The sequence below is a fragment of the Typopeltis vanoorti genome, chromosome 6 (genome assembly GCF_054136105.1).
Source record: "Typopeltis vanoorti isolate ZY-2024b chromosome 6, IOZ_Tvanoo_1.0, whole genome shotgun sequence".
Taxonomy (NCBI): domain Eukaryota; kingdom Metazoa; phylum Arthropoda; class Arachnida; order Uropygi; family Thelyphonidae; genus Typopeltis; species Typopeltis vanoorti.
The window spans coordinates 1,164,008-1,182,195 of NC_143554.1; the positions used below are offsets into that span (position 1 = coordinate 1,164,008).

The following is an 18,188-nucleotide window of genomic DNA, read 5'->3' on the forward strand; positions in this document are numbered from 1 at the left end:
TCGAGTCTAAGGAAATTATTATGGATCCTCATCACATAAATAATAACCTCAGTTATAATCTACCGGACTCTTTCAGCTCTGCTATCCGATATTGGCACACGCGTGAAATTAGACGCACGCAGCTACTTAACAATAGAACTTCAACACGGACTGTAGCTACAGTTCAAAGTGTTTACTTGCCTTCTATGTTCCCACGCCTGAAGAAGTCGGACAATCGGATGAAACATGTTGCGTTTTGAATAAATTTAATTGTTATTCTAGTCCCGGTTATAGTCAATATATATATATATATTTCAAATATATTTCGAGTAAATTTCAAATTTTACTTGAAATTTGAAAAGTGTATTCGCAAAAATAATGCTTGATTAACTGGCGGACTTACTTATTACAAAAATAATTGAGAAATGCCTGCTATTTTTGCTAATTACTACTAGCAAGTATTGCGCCTGCTGTATTATGATAGCATTATACATAATCTTTTCACCTATATATTCTAATAACATATCTTTTAGTGACTTAAAAGTTTGATGTGGGTTCGTTTTCAACTTAGAGTGGATATTCTAATACTGAGACAGGACCTCAGTGACGAAGTTATTTTCTTTTGACGTATTTCTACGTTTCAGTCCACTTATCCACTAGTGTTGCTACAAAGGTGGTGACGATTTTAACGTAACTGGTAAGTGCCCAGCTGTGCTATAATAACAACGAAGTAGGATGTTTGGCGTGGGTAGCTCGAATAACAAGTTACTTATAAGTATATAAAAGCAAAAATGATATATATATATATACATATATCTTGACGATAGATATATATCTATATACTTCTTGACAGAAGTACAGTATACAATGCGTGGACATGGGGAGTAAAATCATTAAAGAAATACTAATATAAGAGACACATATATCCACTATATATGCTGTGACTAACAAAATTCGTTATGTAGCAAACTGTGTTGCTTTTGATTTATGTATCGTTGGCATGTATTAGTTTGTTTCGTTTCGAATTGTGTAACCTTTCTTTTTTTTTGTTACCGAAAGTGCTCTTCTTGAAATCAAAATTCAGATAGCCCAGTAGTATTTTATAGAGATTTGAAAATCTACCCTGTCAGACGAGATGGTATATGCTTTCAGAATGACGAAACGAATATATTAAGTACTGTCAAATTTAGCTATGGATATAATATGTGTGCTTTTGGCTTTTAGTCATGTTGCTAATTGCATCGTGAAATCGACACTTTTCATTAACATTATGTCCGTTAATAAATTGGTATTTATTAGAATTTTTTTCCCCCAAGAACAGTAGAAATGCTAGATCATAGGAATATCAATGCATTTACAAACACCAATAATCACTTTCCTCTGTGCTTATCTAACCTGCATACTGCTTTAATTGCAACACTTGAAAAAAAAATAATAAAAATAAACCAGCTTGTTATGGTAGATCAATAGAACTGTGTAATAATGCATCATAAACCGTAAGGCAACATAAGCTGTTAGTCCTGACATATGACTTTTGAAAACTCAGATGTTCATAAGCATGCCAAGAACTAGATCTGCCAGATTTGTTCATTTGGATGGATTATCTTCTCACCCACTTACGTTTGTATCTCATTTAGAACCTTCATAACAGTTTTATATACAACCAGCCAAATGAAGGGCAGTTGCCTAGATGCATATAAAGGTGACATCTCATTCCCAAAACAAACTTCCAAGGAACACACACACAAAAGTAACAGAGATAATATATACTGGCTTCATTTGTGAGCTGTATTTCCAAGTCATACTAACAATCCCTTCATGTGCTCTACATTCATATATAAGGTGCTCAGCAGCAGCAGAGCAGCTATTACCTTAAGTATAGTGATCCCTTGTGTCATCTGACCACAGTGGTAAATGAGTTTGCTGATTGGATAATTGAAGGTTGAATTAACTGCAAAGTAGAGTTTTGCAATCATGTATCAGATACCAAATGGCATCTGATACATCAGATTTTTACAGGATTGATTAATTGAAGTTCAGATAACTGAGAGCTCAGTGTAATCAGATGTATCTCTTCAGCTACTAGTGATATTGTGCAAAACACCAAAGTGGTTTAAAATTTTAATCGTCATGTTCAAATTTCTGACATGTTTTCCTTCAAGGTATGTACAGAATATTATTATGATTCAGGCCTTCATTTATGGAGTCAAAAGACTCATTGTAGGAGGTCCTTCCTAGAAAGCACAAAGTCTATCATACCACTCCTGAACTCATTGACCATTTGTGCTCTCACCACTTTATCAGGCAGTGCATTCCATGGTTCAACCACCCTCCATTCAAAGAAACCACTCCTCACCCTCTTGTTCACAGCTTCCTTTTAACTTCCAGGGATGGCCCCTTGTCCTTGCTCCTTCCACCTGTTCTACCAAGCAAAAGAACTCCCGTGTCAATCCAGATATGATAGTGCTACATGAAAACCTTACATCATTTCTTCCTATCAACAATTTTCCTTCAAATCAATCTGTTATCTGTCAAAAGATTCTTATATTTCTGTCTTCTAAGGCACTTTTTACTGTATGAAACCACCTATATATTGGTCTTCCTCTGGGTGTTTTTTCCTGCCAACCTGCCAGAGAAAACTTGTTTTGCTAATCTTTCCTCTCCCATTCTGTTTAAGTGATCACACCACCAGAGATTAGCTCTTCTAACACATTTCAGGATGCTAACAATATCAAGCTCTTTCCTAATATCATCGTTTTTAATATGATATTGCTATTGATGCCATCTGTTCACTCCCCTAATCTTTCTCAGGACTGTCATATCTGTGGTCTCTAGTCTTTGGTCAAGTGTTTTATTTCTAACCCAGCTCTCAGATCCATAAGTTAAAATTGGTTTGAACACTGGCTTGTATACAGCTAATTTAGTGTTTTGACTAATTTATCTCTTATTCCATATAAATTTATTCAGTTAACTTCCTACCATCCTGCTTTGTTGATTTGTTGTCTATTTCCATATTTAATTTACCATCTTCACTAAAAATTGTGCCTAAATAGTTGGAATGTTTTTATTTGTTCTATAGGTTCTCCATTCACAATGCAGTTGATATTTTCAATGTTTCTGCCTGTTTCCATTGTCTTTGCATTGTTGCTGATTTTCATACCAAATTTATTCCAACGTCATAATTTCATACCAAATTTATTCCAACATCATAATTTCCTACCAAATTTATTCAATTTAATCAGGGAATCTTGTAGACTTGTACTGGGTTTATTTAAAAGTATAACATCATCTGCATAAAGTAAAGAGCTGAGATTAATATCTCCAATTCTGATATCAGGTTTAATTTCTCTTTCCGTCATAATGTGATCCATACAGATAATGAATAACAGAGCAGGTAATGTACATCCTTGTCTGACACCAGATTGAACACCAAACCGTCTTCCTGGATTTCCTTGAATTCTAACTGCTAACTTACAACTCAAATAAAAACTAAGTATTGCTTGATATAATGCCCCATTGATACCATATAACTGTAGCATATTGAATAGCTTCTCTCTCTTGGCACCTTGTCATATGCCTTTTCCAGGTTGATTAAACTTAAATACAGATCTTCATTATATTTCCATGACTTCTCAACTATTTGTCATAAAGCGAAGATCTGATCCTGACAGCCCTATTTGGTCTGAATACTGCTTATTCTTCAACAAGCTTCCCTTCCAAAATCCTTCTCAACCGTCTCTTAAGTATACTTGCATAAATCTTACCAGGAACACTCAATAAGAAAATACCTCTATAATTCTGACATTCAGTTTTATTTTCCTTTTTTGTACATAGGTACTATGAGAGCTCTACTCCAATCATCTGGAATTCATCCCTCTGTCCAGACCTTCTGAACTATGCAGTGGAGCCACTGTAAGACTTTTAAGTATGCTCACGTATGAAGGTATAAACCTTCATACTTGAGCATTTCTGGTTGAATATGTTGGCCGAGTGGTTAGTTTATCCGCTCTCCAATCAAAAGGCTGCGGGTTCGAATCCTGCCATGGGCTTGGATGTTTGTGATTGTCTATGGAAATACTAGTGGTGGTGGATGGTAGATGTCATTGGTGTAGTTGCAGTTCATTGTAGTTGGTGGATTGAGTGATGGAGACAGAGCTGTTGAGTAGGTGCCTTCCCTCGATGAGTCCTTGAACTCCCTGGAGGTGTCACATAATAATAATAATAATAATAATATCATCTTATTACTTATTATTGTAATACATTTAGACATTGCTTTTACCAAATAATTCTTGAATATCACTCAAGCCGCATTGATCTTCATTTCAGCTCACTTCTTATTTCATGCTACACGTGCATGCCACCCAGGTGTTGGATCCTACTTCTTCTCAATCTATACCTTGGATCCGACATGATTACTATTACGATGTTCTTAACTAATTGATAAGTTGTAAGTTGATTTCTAATTCAAATATAAAGAAAATTTATATTTAAAGACTTGCCACTTTACATCTGAGTTAGTTCAAGAATTGAAGATAAACCAACCCTCAACTATTTCTCCTTAATATATGTACTGGCCAAGTATATTTAACTAACTTAATTCACCCGCTTTGGTTCGAATATTTTATGAATGGTGCACTAAAAGAGATTCAGGCAATATACAACTTTAGATAAGCAAAAACGAACATTTAATTTAGAATCACAAATTTTACACTTAAATTCAAATCAGTAATTAAGATATCACAAACATTTTAACACTTCAGATATATTCAGTCATACAACTCATACAATGGTAACTCTGTTATTTCTATAATACAGTCTTCTCACAGTTCCTTAAGTTCCAAATACGACAAAAATTTCAGTAACACCTCTTCACAAACAAATACTTTTAAATTTACACTTCAGCTAATTTCCGCAATAGTTACTGTTAGTATAGGAAAATTCTAGGATGAAACTCACACACGTCTCTGTATAGAATTATTAAAGGTTGGAATAATCTTACCGATAATCTTTTTTCTTCATCTACTTATACGTAAACACTTTTTATAACAGTAAACACTTAAACAGTATACGTCGCTCATTAAAATAATTATTCTAAGCAATATCTGAATTAATCATCGGTCATAATACACATAAACAAACGTTGTTGCACAAAGTACTATTGATCACTCATGAAATAATGCAACACACAATAATTCCCTAACTTGAGGTTTTATATGCACAGTTGTTCACTCTTCCAGCATTCAATTAATTCTTTAGACAATACAATTCTAAACACAGCTAACGGTAAACTTCAATTTTACAGCAGCTGTTTTCCGTAGCTATAATTGTTATTCTGCAGCTTATTAGCTAACTGCTTCTCGACTAGTAGACTTTATTAGCTGCTTGAGTGACTTGCCGACTGCTCCGATTCCAACCTAATGCCAATCCTCTCCTTTCTCTCTCTAATCTATCTCTTCTCTCTGTAATTAATTAATAATTTCTGCGTTCATCGCTTGTATATCTCTTCTTCCCGCCTAAATTATTCTTGTGATTTCTTTCTAAAACTCTTTTCAATAATCCTCCTCACGTGGTGTTCCAAAACGTGCTCACTCACTTACATACATCTCCATGACAACAAAACAAAACATAATAAAATTGAAGTATTGCATAATGCTAAACTTCTACAAATAGGAATAAATAAAGAATATTTACATTTCAATTAATGTGCAGTTAAATTATCAAATACAAGTTCTTATAATATTAACATAATAATAATTAAAATAGCTTAATAATATTTAATACAGTCTTTTCATTATTAATACATATATCTTTGATTAAATAATTAAATATTAGACAAAATTAAGGTAGTTATATGAATATTAAATTGTAAAATAAGTTGTTTACATTAAATAATATTTACACAAGTCTTGCTTGGTATATGGTATATTATGTTAAATATGAATGAAAAAAAACAAACAAACAAAAATATACAAAACAATTTCATTCACAGTTTAACAAAGGCTCACCCTTTCTCTGAAAAATTTTTCCTTTAAGAAAAATTTTTCACACTAAGCTCTTTTATGGAGGAATTAGTCTACATATTTCTTTTTCGATTTCTTAAGTAGTACCTAGTTTGAATAAAACTTGGTTCCTTATTATGACTTGTGCATTTATTCTCATTCTCTTTCTCATTAAATTTCTTGTTACCTTCATTATAAAATTCAGCGTGTCTTCTATGTCTGTAGTATGGGACTGTCTCTTCCGAATTCAATTCATGTTCTGCATTAATACTACTGTGTTTTGGTTGTTTTGTAATATTTGTGTTCCTTCTACATCTTTTTTGAAGATTTCGAACAAAAGATTCTCTTATTCAAAAGTTGACAGGAGATGTCTTTTCAACAATTTCATAAGGTCCTATTGCACATTTTCCAAACTTTCCTGTTTTCTTGTTACTATGCTCTTGTCGTAAAAGTACTAAGTTTCCAGGTTTTAATTCCTTGTAGTTTTCTTAGTTTATTTGCATATGCTCTAGCCTTTTGTGAGCTGTTTTGACTGGCTTCTGCTACTAGGTCATATGCAACTTTGTTTTCAGAGATTATATTGTTAAGATACTCCTCAATGTCTGGGAATCCTGAGTTTGCATGGCAGTCCTTGAAATCACTGGGAAACAGTGGTTCAAAACCATATAAAAGTACAGCAGGGGCTTCTTTTATAGCAACATGCAGGGCTGTTCTACAGGCAAAAAGGGTATGTGGAAGGAAATTATCCTAATTATATAAGTGATTATCTGCAAGTTTGGATAGGGTTTGTTTCAGGGTACGATTCATTCTCTCACACATTCCATTTCTTGCAGGTGATAGGGAGTAGTGAAAAGCTTTTTTATCTTCAATAATTTACATAATTGAAGCATAACTTCAGCTCTAAAGTTTGAACCTTGATTAGTGAGGAGTGTTTGGGGGGGGGGGGTTCCATATATTGAAATGATCATCTTAAACAACTTATCAGCCACTGTTTGTGCAGTTTGATTCTTCATAGCTGTGGCTTCTGGAAACCTAGAGAACTTATCTATTACAACTAGTATATACTTGTTTCCTTTACAGGTAGTAGGGAGTGGACCTATAATGTCCATGGCTATAGCTTGAAAAGGGCGACTAGGAATAGGGAAAGGTTGAAGAGGAGCCTTTCCTCCGTAATTTGATTTTTTTTGACATAGATGACTTGAAAACACATAACTTTCAACGTCTTGTCTCATTCCCTTCCACACATATCTGTTTCTTATTCTCCCTCATGTCCGAAAGAACCCTTGGTGTCCTGCTAGATCAGCATCATGAAAGGTATATAACACCCAAAGGATCATGACAGCAGGAACTACTATTTTGTTCTTTCAATTTCCAGTGATATCATGTTTTGCCATCAGGAGGCCATCATCATCCAAAAATAAAGACTGCAATAAGGAGTGTTCCTCCAAGATTCTCTCCCCATTTTTGATTCGTCAATATATTCCCCCCCATGTTGGATCTAATTTTTGTGCATCTATAATGGAGAATTTGCTCCAATTCTGAAGGTGTGGGGGTTTTCTTGTGTTTATTTCTCCCTCATTTGTCTTGGCTATCAAGTTCATTCTTTCCTTTTGCACTGGTACTTTCATCTACTTTATCATCTAAGGCCCTGGATAAGTAGTCAGCAACTATTAAGTTTTCCAGGAATTTGGAACGCTTGTAATTCTAAGGCCCATCGAATAATCCTTTGGTTTTTATCCTTCATTGTGGATAAAAAAAGTTAGGGGTTTATGGTCCGATCTTAAAAAAATTTCTTGTCCCAGTAACATGTATCTGAATTTCCTTAAGGCATGCACAATAGCTAATGCTTCTTTTTCAATAACTGAGTAATTTTTTTCTGATGCAGATAGTTTTCTACTTAGGAATGTAATGAGTCTAATTTCTTCTTTCTTCTTTTGTTCTATTACAGCTGCAGTGGTGTCATTCGAGGCATCTGCTGCAAGATAGAAGGGTTCTCCAAGAGTGGGATGAGTGAGGACAGAAGATCTAGTTAATGCTAAATTTAAGGATTTATGGGCAGATTCCTGTTCCTTTCCCCAAATGAACTTTTCCCCCTTTTTAGTTAATTTAATTATGCGCTCCATTATTTGAGAACAATTTGGAATAAATTTTCTATAGAAGTTTGCCATTCTAAGTACCTTCGTACTTGTCTCACAGAGGTGGGTATTTTCGCTCTTAGAATGGCAGAGATGTTTTCTTGAGTGGGGATTATTCCAGCCTCACTGACAACATGTCCTAGGTATTCAACTTTCTTCATGAAGAATTTACAGTTTGAGCACTTAAACGATAGATGTGACAAATTTAGTCTATTTAATACATTATTTAAAATTTCTTCATGTGATGTTAAGTCTGGGGTGTAAATTAATAGGTCATCTTGGAAACATATGACTCCCTTTCCTAACATGTCTGAGAGTACAGTGTTCATCAGACACTGAAAACTCATAGCTGAATTTCTGGCCCCCTGAGGAAGCCTACAGAGTTGGTATTTTTGCCATCGAGTGGTAAAGGCAAAAGACTGTCTGTCCTCCTTTCTAAGAGGTATCTGGAAATAGCCAGAGTTCAGGTCCAATTTTGAAAAGTATTTTGCTCCCTCTAGACTACTGAGGAGCTCTTCTATGTTACATAGAGGAAAATCAATGGGCTTAGTGACCTTATTAATCTCACGCAGATCTAATATAAATCTGAGACTTCCATCAGGTTTTTCTACCAACAAAAAAGGGCTGTTCCATTTGGAATTAGACTTTTCTATGATCCCAGCTCTTTCATAATCATTCAGAAGGATCTGAAGTCTATCTAGATATTTAAGGGGGGTTTTGTACTGCTTAGTGTAGATAGGCGTTTCTGAAGTGATTTCAATGGAATGCTCTACTTTGTTTGTACAGGTCAATGAGTTAATATCTTCAGTGAATGTTTGGGGATATTTTTGGAAAATTGATAGAATGAATTTCCTTATTTCTACTCTATCAGTTTTTGATTCTGCTAAATTAATAGTTTCGTGCAACAATTTTCTTTTTTTATCACTTAATCCGTCTTCAAGGTTTAAGGTTTCAATCTCCATCTTGTTATATAGTTCCCTTTTATTGTCTTCATTGTACATTGATTGATAACTTACGCCACACAAGGAAATGGTTTCAGAGGCAAAGTCACACATGAATTTATTTTTCTCTAGGAAATCAAGTCCTAGTATGATCTGGTCATTCGTGTCAGCAACTTCTGGAAGGATAATGAGTTCATGTGAGAACTCTACTGGAAAACAAGGTATGGAAATTTCAGCATTTATTTTTCTTGTGGCAATCAGTTCAATTTTAGCAATTCCTGTGATTTTTACTGGTTTCTGAATTAGGGTGATGTTATCAGAAAAATCATCAACAAGCTTATTCACCATGGAGTTAGAAATAACTGATATATGGGCTCCAGTATCTAAAAGAATATTGCATGGAATCCTTCCGATCAGACCTTGCACAAGAGTTAAAGGTAACTTACCGTTCTCTTTGGCCATTGTCACACCTTGCATTCTATGGAAATTGTAGTCTAGTGAACCTGGTTTGTTACTCAAGGTGGTAGAGTTATCTACATTTACTTCCTCATTCTTAATCTCTTATCTTTTTTCACAGTTTGGAAAGTATTCAAGAATTGGTAAAGGTGTAAGTTGATCATTATAGTCCTGCATAAGTGATTGTCTCATGGAGTATATTTGTTGCATTTCCTCCAATATTTTCTCTCTTTCTTTGACCAGACTATAACATGCTTCTAAACTGACAGCCTTTTTTTTGTAAATGACCTCTCTTAAATTTTTATGCAATCCCAGTCGAAATTGTTGAAACACAATCCAATCTAAGTGAGGCTTTTCTGTAGGGGGACACCTTCATAGATTTAGCAATGTTCACCAATCTGTTAAAATAATTAGTCACATCTTCTTTGTCATCTTGCATGCATTCGTGGAGCTCTATAAAGGTTCGAAGGTAGCACTTAGTATGGGAAAATCTAGAGTTCATCCTTAAATTTCTTGTATTCTAATGTTTCCTTAAGAATAGGGGATGAATTAAAATATGTTCTAGCCTTGCCTATTAATTTACTTCTGAGTAAAATTAACAGTTGAAAATCCGTCCAATTTGCTATTTCTCAAAGTTTTTCAACATAAGTAAAAAAGGACAGTACATCATCTGATTCTTCACCTGAAAACCAAGGAAAAACTTGTTGTGGGTTTACTGTACGAAACAATTCACTATCTTCCATTTTAGAACTTGATGAAACTGCCATATTAATCTATTAACAATAACTTTAAAAAAAAAATAGAATCCTAAAATAATTTCTCTGTTTGCCTGATTCTAGTTTACAACCAATTCACTTGATTCACTTAATTTATCTTTAAATTCTCCTTACTATTACAAAATTTAATACTTAATATTACAATCTTTTTTTAGTGAATTCAAATCTTGTCGACCGCGCCATTTTGTTGGATCCTACTTCTTCTCAATTTATACCTTGGATCCAACATGATTACTATTACGATGTTCTTAACTAATTGATAAGTTGTAAGTTGATTTCTAATTCAAATATAAAGAAAATTTATATCCTGTCGACTGCACCATTTTGTTGGATCCTACTACTTGTCAATCAATACTTTGGATCCGACATTTATTATGATGTTCTTAAACAAAATAGAAGGTTGCTAGTTGATTTCTAATTTAAATATAAATTTTCTCTATATTTGAATTAGAAATCAACTAGCAACCTTCTATTTTGTTTAAGAACATCATAATAACTAAATGTCGGATCCAAAGTATAGATTGACAAGTAGTAGGATCCAACACAGGTAACTTCATGGTTACTCTCACCAACTGGAGGGTAATTTGACACCTCATTTATAATAACATCCTGTGATGAGATCATCAAATCCAAGACTCACTCCTCGTATGCCCTCTGTTACATACTTCCTGAGGTTGTTGCCCCTCAAAAAACTCAAGAAACTTGTTATTATTTTTATGGCTATATAGCCTACTTTCATTTATGAGTTTTTTTATGTGACAGTCGGAAGAAAATTAATAGCATATTCTGAGGTTGTTGCCCCTCAAAAAACTCAAGAAACTTGTTATTATTTTTATGGCTATATAGCCTACTTTCATTTATGAGTTTTTTTATGTGACAGTCGGAAGAAAATTAATAGTATATTCCGAAAAAGGAATCGTGGAACTATTAAGTTTTAATGTGGAATAAGTATGTGGATAAATAAAAGGGAAATATTGCTATAAATCATTTTAAAAGGAATATTGGAGGAAACACTAATTGAAAGATTTATAGTAGATTCCGAAAAGGGAATCGTAGAACTGTAAATTTCTTTAAAGTGGAAGAGACTGTCAATAAGCATAAGTGAATAAATGAAGAAGTTGCTATTTACGTTCTAAAGGAATGTTCGTGGAAATGCTGATTAGGAAGTTTCATCTGTATTAAGGACGCCAGATCTGACTATTATTTCTACTGAAGAAAAGAGAAAGAATTAAGTCAGGAAGAATTAATGTGTGTTACATAAGTGATGAGAAAGGATCCTGTAAAAATGAAAAATGGGGTTATATATCTTCAGGAAAGGGCCTTGACAGAGAAAGAAACTGGCTATGAACATTTTGTGATTGTGCAAACAAAGTGTTTAGTCTAGTCTTAAGTGTAAGTTTATTTTAAAAGGGCCTTGGATCCAATTAATTTGTAGTTAGTTATGTAAAGTTGTTTAAAGTGTATATATATTGTTTTTGTTTTATTAAATGTGTTTATTTTGTATTTTGGTCTTGAGTCAGTGATTATTTGGATTCTGAAAGAAAAAGTTAAGATCATTGCACCAATTGGAGTGAACCCTTGTGCATATAAAAATATATAGGTACACTCAGAAATAAAAAAAATAATTGTTAGAAACAGAGATCATCTCTATGGTAGGATTAATATTAAGGTAATATCTATGAATATACTCTATCAATATAAAAATCAACCAATTATTAACAACATCCTGTGATGAGATCATCAAATCCAAGACTCAATCCTCGTATGCCCTCTGTTACATACTGCCTGAGGTAGTTGCCCCTCAAAAAACTCAAGAAACTTGTTATTATTTTTATGGCTATATAGCTTACTTTCATTTAGGAGTGCCCCTTTTCACAATCTCATTGGCTTTTTACCCAAGTCTTAGATCAATTTACTGATTTGTTATGAAAACTGATAGATGAAGAATAATATAGAAGGAAAATTCAGACATACTTTTTGGATGTTATTAGCTATCTCCTTATCCCAGTGTGTCTGTTAAAGGAAGGGGGTTTGGGAAAAGTGGGGGTAAAGTAATGTGAGAGAATTATTTGAAAAAACCTGGATTTTTTATATGGATAATATTATTATTATTAAGGGTGGGCAGAGAGTGTTTTGGGAAGTGGGGTGAGAGAAGGATCTGAATAATTCTGACATACCTTTGTAGGATGTTGCTGGCAGTCTTCTTATTCAGCATCCCGATGTGTGGCGATATACATACATCTGCTGTTAAAGGAAGGAATTATGATTTAAAGGAAGGGGAGGTGGAAAATGTTGGAGTAAAGAGATATGGGAGAATTATTTGTGAGGCAAGGGGTATGTGAACTTTTTGAAAAAAAACAGGTTTTTTTTTTGTGTTATTAAAGGTGGGCAGAGAATGGTTTGGGAGGGGAATGAAAATAGAAATTTTTGGGGAAGGAAAAGGATATGATGGGATAAGATCAGAGATGGGAGTAACGGAGTGTGAGTCGTTTCGACAGTACATCATCTTCAGAGCTCATTGGGGAAGTGGAGGCTATGTCATTCCAGCTTGGTGTTTCTGTATTTGGTTTATCTGTGTTGTTTCTTTTTGGTCAGAGTTGTGACCTAATGTTTATGTTATGGAGTTTCCAACTCTCAGAGATTATGTAGAGTCAGTAGATGTTTATTGAGTTTTTGTCACATTTCATGCTATCGTTTCCAATATTCTAAGCACTGTTTCCTTTTCTTGTATATCTATTATTATTGCCTTGTCAATTTGTGGGGGGTATGTTTCTGTTCAAGGATGTGGACTGTAATTTCTGTTTTCTCAGTATTTTGTATTCTGTTTTTCTTTTGGTTGTTGCATTTTTTATTGTTTAAATGTTCTGGAATAGATATGTTGCAGTCACAGAAGTGTTTTTGTAGTCTTGTTCATAAAGATATGATAGTAGAACTTGTGTAGGTAACATCACAATCTTTTTGGCTAGGAAATTTGTAAACCACATTGTGGTGTTCTAGCATTTCTTTGTGTGTGAGAGATTTTGTAGGTTTTAGAAGTGTTGATAATTTTTGGTTTGTAGTGAAGACCGACTTATAGTCGGGGTGTTTGAAAATGTATTTGTAGGCTTTGTAGGTGTTCTGGATGTATGGCAGTTTGATAATTTTTTGTGTTGGGAAGTTAGTTTTGGTCGTTGGATTGTTTTACCTGATTTTTGCTGTTTTGTTGGCATAATTTATTAGTTGTGTTAGGTAATTCAGATTTTGAAAAAAACTTCTTTATTTCTACTATAATAAGCCAAACTTCTTTATTTCTGTTTTGAGATAATCACAGTTAGTTGAAAACTTGTAAGCATTTATTTAAAATGGAGGTAGTTTCCGATATGTATGGGTTTGTGGAATATTTTTGTGGGTTTTTTGTTGTTTGTTCTGACTAATGTCAGGTTTAGGAAATTGATGGATTTGTCCTGTTCAGTTTCTATGGTGAATTTTAGTCCTTTTGCTGTAATCGTTAAGGGACGCTTGTAAGGTGGTGCATGTTTGGTCTCCAATGCATAGAATATCTTCCACATATTGGTCATAAAAGGTGATGCCGGGGGAGGGAGGAAGGGCTGAGTTGGAGTGATTCTATGTATGCTAGGAACAATTCAGCTAATTGTCCACTGACGTTTTGTTCCATAGGCAGGGGTGTAGTCCTAAAAGAAATAGTGCCAGGACTCTTCCTTGGAAACAAAAATCCAGAGCACGAAATGTGGCATTATTATTCTTATTATTGTGACAGCTATATGGCAGAGGGATTGCCTTGTTTTCTGAAATGAAAATGACAAGAGCAGCAAGCTGTATTTTTTGACCGAAAGCTGGATATGCATTATAAGTCTCATTATTATAATTCTTATAATTTATTATAATGAATTTAAAAATTTGATAGTTTTAAAAAAGTACCAGGGCATTGCCCTGCCGCACCCTGGCCCGATTATACCCTCCATAGGGAGTCCAAAAATTTGGATATACATGTTTTGTTAAAGTTAAAGAAGTTTGCTGAGATTACTAGTTTGATTAAGGTTATGATGTCACTGGGTGTTAATTTTGTTCATGAATGCAGGGTGTGGTCTTCTGTGAGTAGTGTGTGTGTGTGTGTTCAATGTCTAATGTTCTGGGGATGTCTACGTTGGTGTATAATGAAGTGGTGTCCAATGAAGTGAGGAAGTCTTCATGGGATAGAGTTTGGTTTTTTTATTTTTTGGAAAAGGTCGTTTGTGTTTTTTATCATATATTTTGACGTTGTAAGTAACGGTTAGAGTAGTTTGGCTATGAATTTTGATAAGGGTGATGTGGTGGTGTTTTTGTAAGATACTATTGGCCCTATCAGGTAACCGTCTGTCGGTTTTGATTTGTCTGAACATACAAGGAGGTACATGTGGTGCAGGGTGTTGTGTTTTTTGAGAATGTGTATGGTGTTGTTGATTTGTTTTATGGGGTCGGGGTGGGATCATTTTGGATTTTTTGGTAAGTGTTTTTCATTTAAAGATGGCAATTTTCCCAGAAATAATACCTATCACTATACTTGTTTTCTTTACTTCCAGTTGATATCTCATCATCCCAGTCTATATTGCCATAATTAAATTGCCTGAAATGACGACCCTTTTGTTATTTACTTAGTTAATTTGATTATACATTTCATCACCACTGTCATCCACATTTCTAGGTCTATAACAACATCTACAGGGTGTTCGGGATAAATTTGACATATTTATAATTAATTATATTTTTCCGTAAGTTACATGTATTAACACACACTTCTCTTCATTTAAAAGTTTGGACCCTTCTTCATTCATATACAAGATGTCAGAAAGGATGGATAGCTGGAACCCACCTGAATCATGGAAGAGAATAACTTGTACCATGATGATTCGTGCCCGCCATCAAAATAAGGATATTACGACTGCTGCCCAATGCTCCCTGAATACAGTAAAAACAATCAGGCATGAACTAGAGACTTGCAATGGTGACTACGAGGATGTAGCAAGAAGAAAGATCCCTAGCAGACGATCTGATTGCGTTCGTACAGCAGAATTCCTCGCAAATCTGCAGGAACAGGTGTTGAAGAACCCTGGCATTGGAATTCGGGCTTTGTTCGTGGAGTTGCTAACTGTAGTCAAGCCCTGGATAACAAGGGTAGCCAATGGTAGGCCGTATGTATGGCAGCAGGATTCGGCCCCTTGCCACACCTCTGGGAAAAGTCAAAAATGGTTGTCTGAAAATTTCTATGACTTCACCAGTCCAAATGTTTGGCCTCCAAACTCCCCAGACCTTAACCCCATGGATTATTTTGTATGGGGCGCAGTTGAAAAAGACACCAATCGCACTTCCAGTAATACAAAAGCCCAGTTAATGGATAAAATTAAAACAGTTTTTGCGGCCCTTCCCAGGGAGACTGTAGCATCAGCTTGTTCGAGGTTCCGAAGCAGAATTGAAGCTGTGATCGATGCTAATGGTGGTTATTTTGAGTAAATCTTGTTGATAGTATTGTAATTAACTCTGCCTGTAATGTTTTTTTGTCAATTCATTAAATTTAATAGATACAAAGAAGATTTTCTTTTTCCTTACGAAACTGTCAAATTTATCCCGAACACCCTGTATATACCACTGCACATTTTGGTTGGGAATGTACCAGGAAGTTGAGATCTGCTTTATTGTTTAATATGAGTCTCACATTGGATCAAGTTCCAAAGTAGTGGAAGTGAGACAAAATCTCACGTTTGTGATTAAAGTATTGGAGAACTCAGGAAGGACCAAGATCCAGAATTCTGTTGAAAACAGTGGCATTCTCTTTGATGGACAACATTTATTTACTAAGGGAAAGTCATCTTTTATAATCTTATTGTAATAAAGTAAGGTGACAAGAGAGATGCATATACAGTGATATACTTAGATTTTGCAAAGGCATTTGATAGATTGCCGCATGATAAGTTGATAGTTAAATAGAATAGTTGTGGTTGGATAACAGATTGGTGTTTTGTATTGGAGATTGGCTATTTCATAGGTATCAGCAAGTGGTATATGGAGGAAGCAATATCCTTGAAGATGAAAATCACTAGTGCTGGGCGTCATATCTCCCATGGCAGAAGATGGTTTTCCCCACAACTGGTAAAGCATGAGTGAGAGTTGCATTCTCCAATGTGAACAAGGTTTATAACACTTTTATTAAAACACTTCATCATATAAACTCTTATCATTTTATCAAACATCATTCTACTAGAGTAGAACCACCAAAACTTATGCTGGCATTCAATGAAGAATGTTTCACATGGCTCTTCCCCTCTTGCAGTTTTACACAATTGAATCCAGGATTATCAGGAAAATATCTCATCTGTGACCAAACCTGAATGCTTTTTCACATCTATCTTGAATGCCCTGTCAGTAAAAGAAAAAAAAAATCATTCCTTTGTCTCAGGAAACTGCATCTCGCTTGTGGCTAGTTGCCAAAAGAAGGTGAACACTTCAGCTTCATTTAGACAATGAATTGCCAAATCTGCAACTATTTATGTGCTAGTGAATGTGACGGTCATGTTGAGTTATGCTAGAAAATGTGTTTTTAAATTAAAGTATAGTGTGGCTTTTTGTCTCAAATTGTGCAGCAGTTGTGCTTCGGTTGGATACAAGTGTCCTTCAGTGGTGTTATTGTTTGAAACTCTGTTGTATATATTGTGTTTTCGCTGCTGTTTCACTACTTCAGCATCTAAAGATGGTATCCAACAAGAGACGTACATCAGCGACTCGGAGGACTTCTATACGAAAGTCTGGCTCTACGTTGGATTTTTTCGCAATGGATGCGTTGCAAACTGCTACATGTATGCACCGAAGAACGTGAAGGATATGTGGACTCTTTGGCTAAATGAGAAGAATGAAAACATCGACATATGTGAGATGTGTCAGGATAGGCTGGAGTGATTAGGAATGGAAGCAGACGTCAGGACCATTGCAGAAGAACTTTGGCAGAAGTTCATGAAAATGAAAAGTGACTTTCATCTTCTACAAGAGGAATTGGAAGTGCTCAGTAAGGAGGTTCTGGAAATTAAAACTGAGTTAAATGTGTTGAATAGAGAAATTAGGACTATGGAGATAACTTTATCTTAAGTAACTAGAACAGGATTAAGTATGGGAGAGTCTTTGGTGATTGATGAAGTAATAAATAGCATGGGAGTCAACAGAATGAAAGCACAAGCAGTCTAGAAGAAACGAGATGCCGTGAGAGTGAGGGAGTAAATAAAAGAGCGTTGAGTAATGAAACTGGGAGAGTGTCATGCTGAATAGCGTAAAAAATGAGGCCGTGAGTGACGCTTGTTTGGACTTGAATGAAGTTATGAGTGGTAAAATATATGGTGATTCTATGATTAAGGGTATGGAGAGCGGTATGACTGAGTGCTTGCTTGGTGGAACAACAGAGAGAATGGCTTTAGCAATAAAGAGGGCATGATGCAGAAAAGACGATAGTTATGGTGGGAAAATGACCTGAGTGGTAGTATAAATAGGGTAGCAAACGATTTAAGAACATTGTTAGATATCATGAAGAAGAAAAGTGTCAATGGGAGGATAGTGTGTATGTGTGTGTGTGCTGCCTCGTTTTGACAATTATGAGTTAATTAGACAAGCGATTATAATGAATGATACGATTGCAAGAATGTGCAAAAAAAAGAGGTCTTGAATTTGTTTGAAGGAAAAACACAGCTGTATGCAAGAGATGGGTTGCATTTGAACATGGAAGGTCATAAGCGATTGAAGAAGTTACTGTTTTCTGAACAAGTTGAAGTAATTGGGCAGGGGGAACTAAAATTTAAAAAGTTGAGTGTGAGAGGGAGAAACTTAAGCAGTGATTGTATATTTGTTGATCCTTATTTGCAGAATAAATTGCAGAATAGAGTGGAT

At 34.9% G+C, this 18,188-nt stretch overlaps 1 protein-coding gene across 6 annotated transcripts in view; it reads left to right on the top strand.

Annotated features, from left to right (window-relative positions):
- Positions 1 to 211: 211 nt before the first annotated feature.
- The window catches only part of LOC150105244 (cyclic AMP-responsive element-binding protein 1-like), a 255,041-nt gene continuing 237,064 nt past the window's right edge, over positions 212 to 18,188 (top strand). For 4 of the 6 annotated variants that reach the window (XR_016548472.1, XM_090394639.1, XM_090394644.1 and 1 more), the window contains exon 1: positions 212 to 676. The gene's annotated coding sequence lies outside the window, so the exon portion shown is untranslated. The other 2 variants (XM_090394641.1, XM_090394640.1) reach the window with 2 other exon arrangements.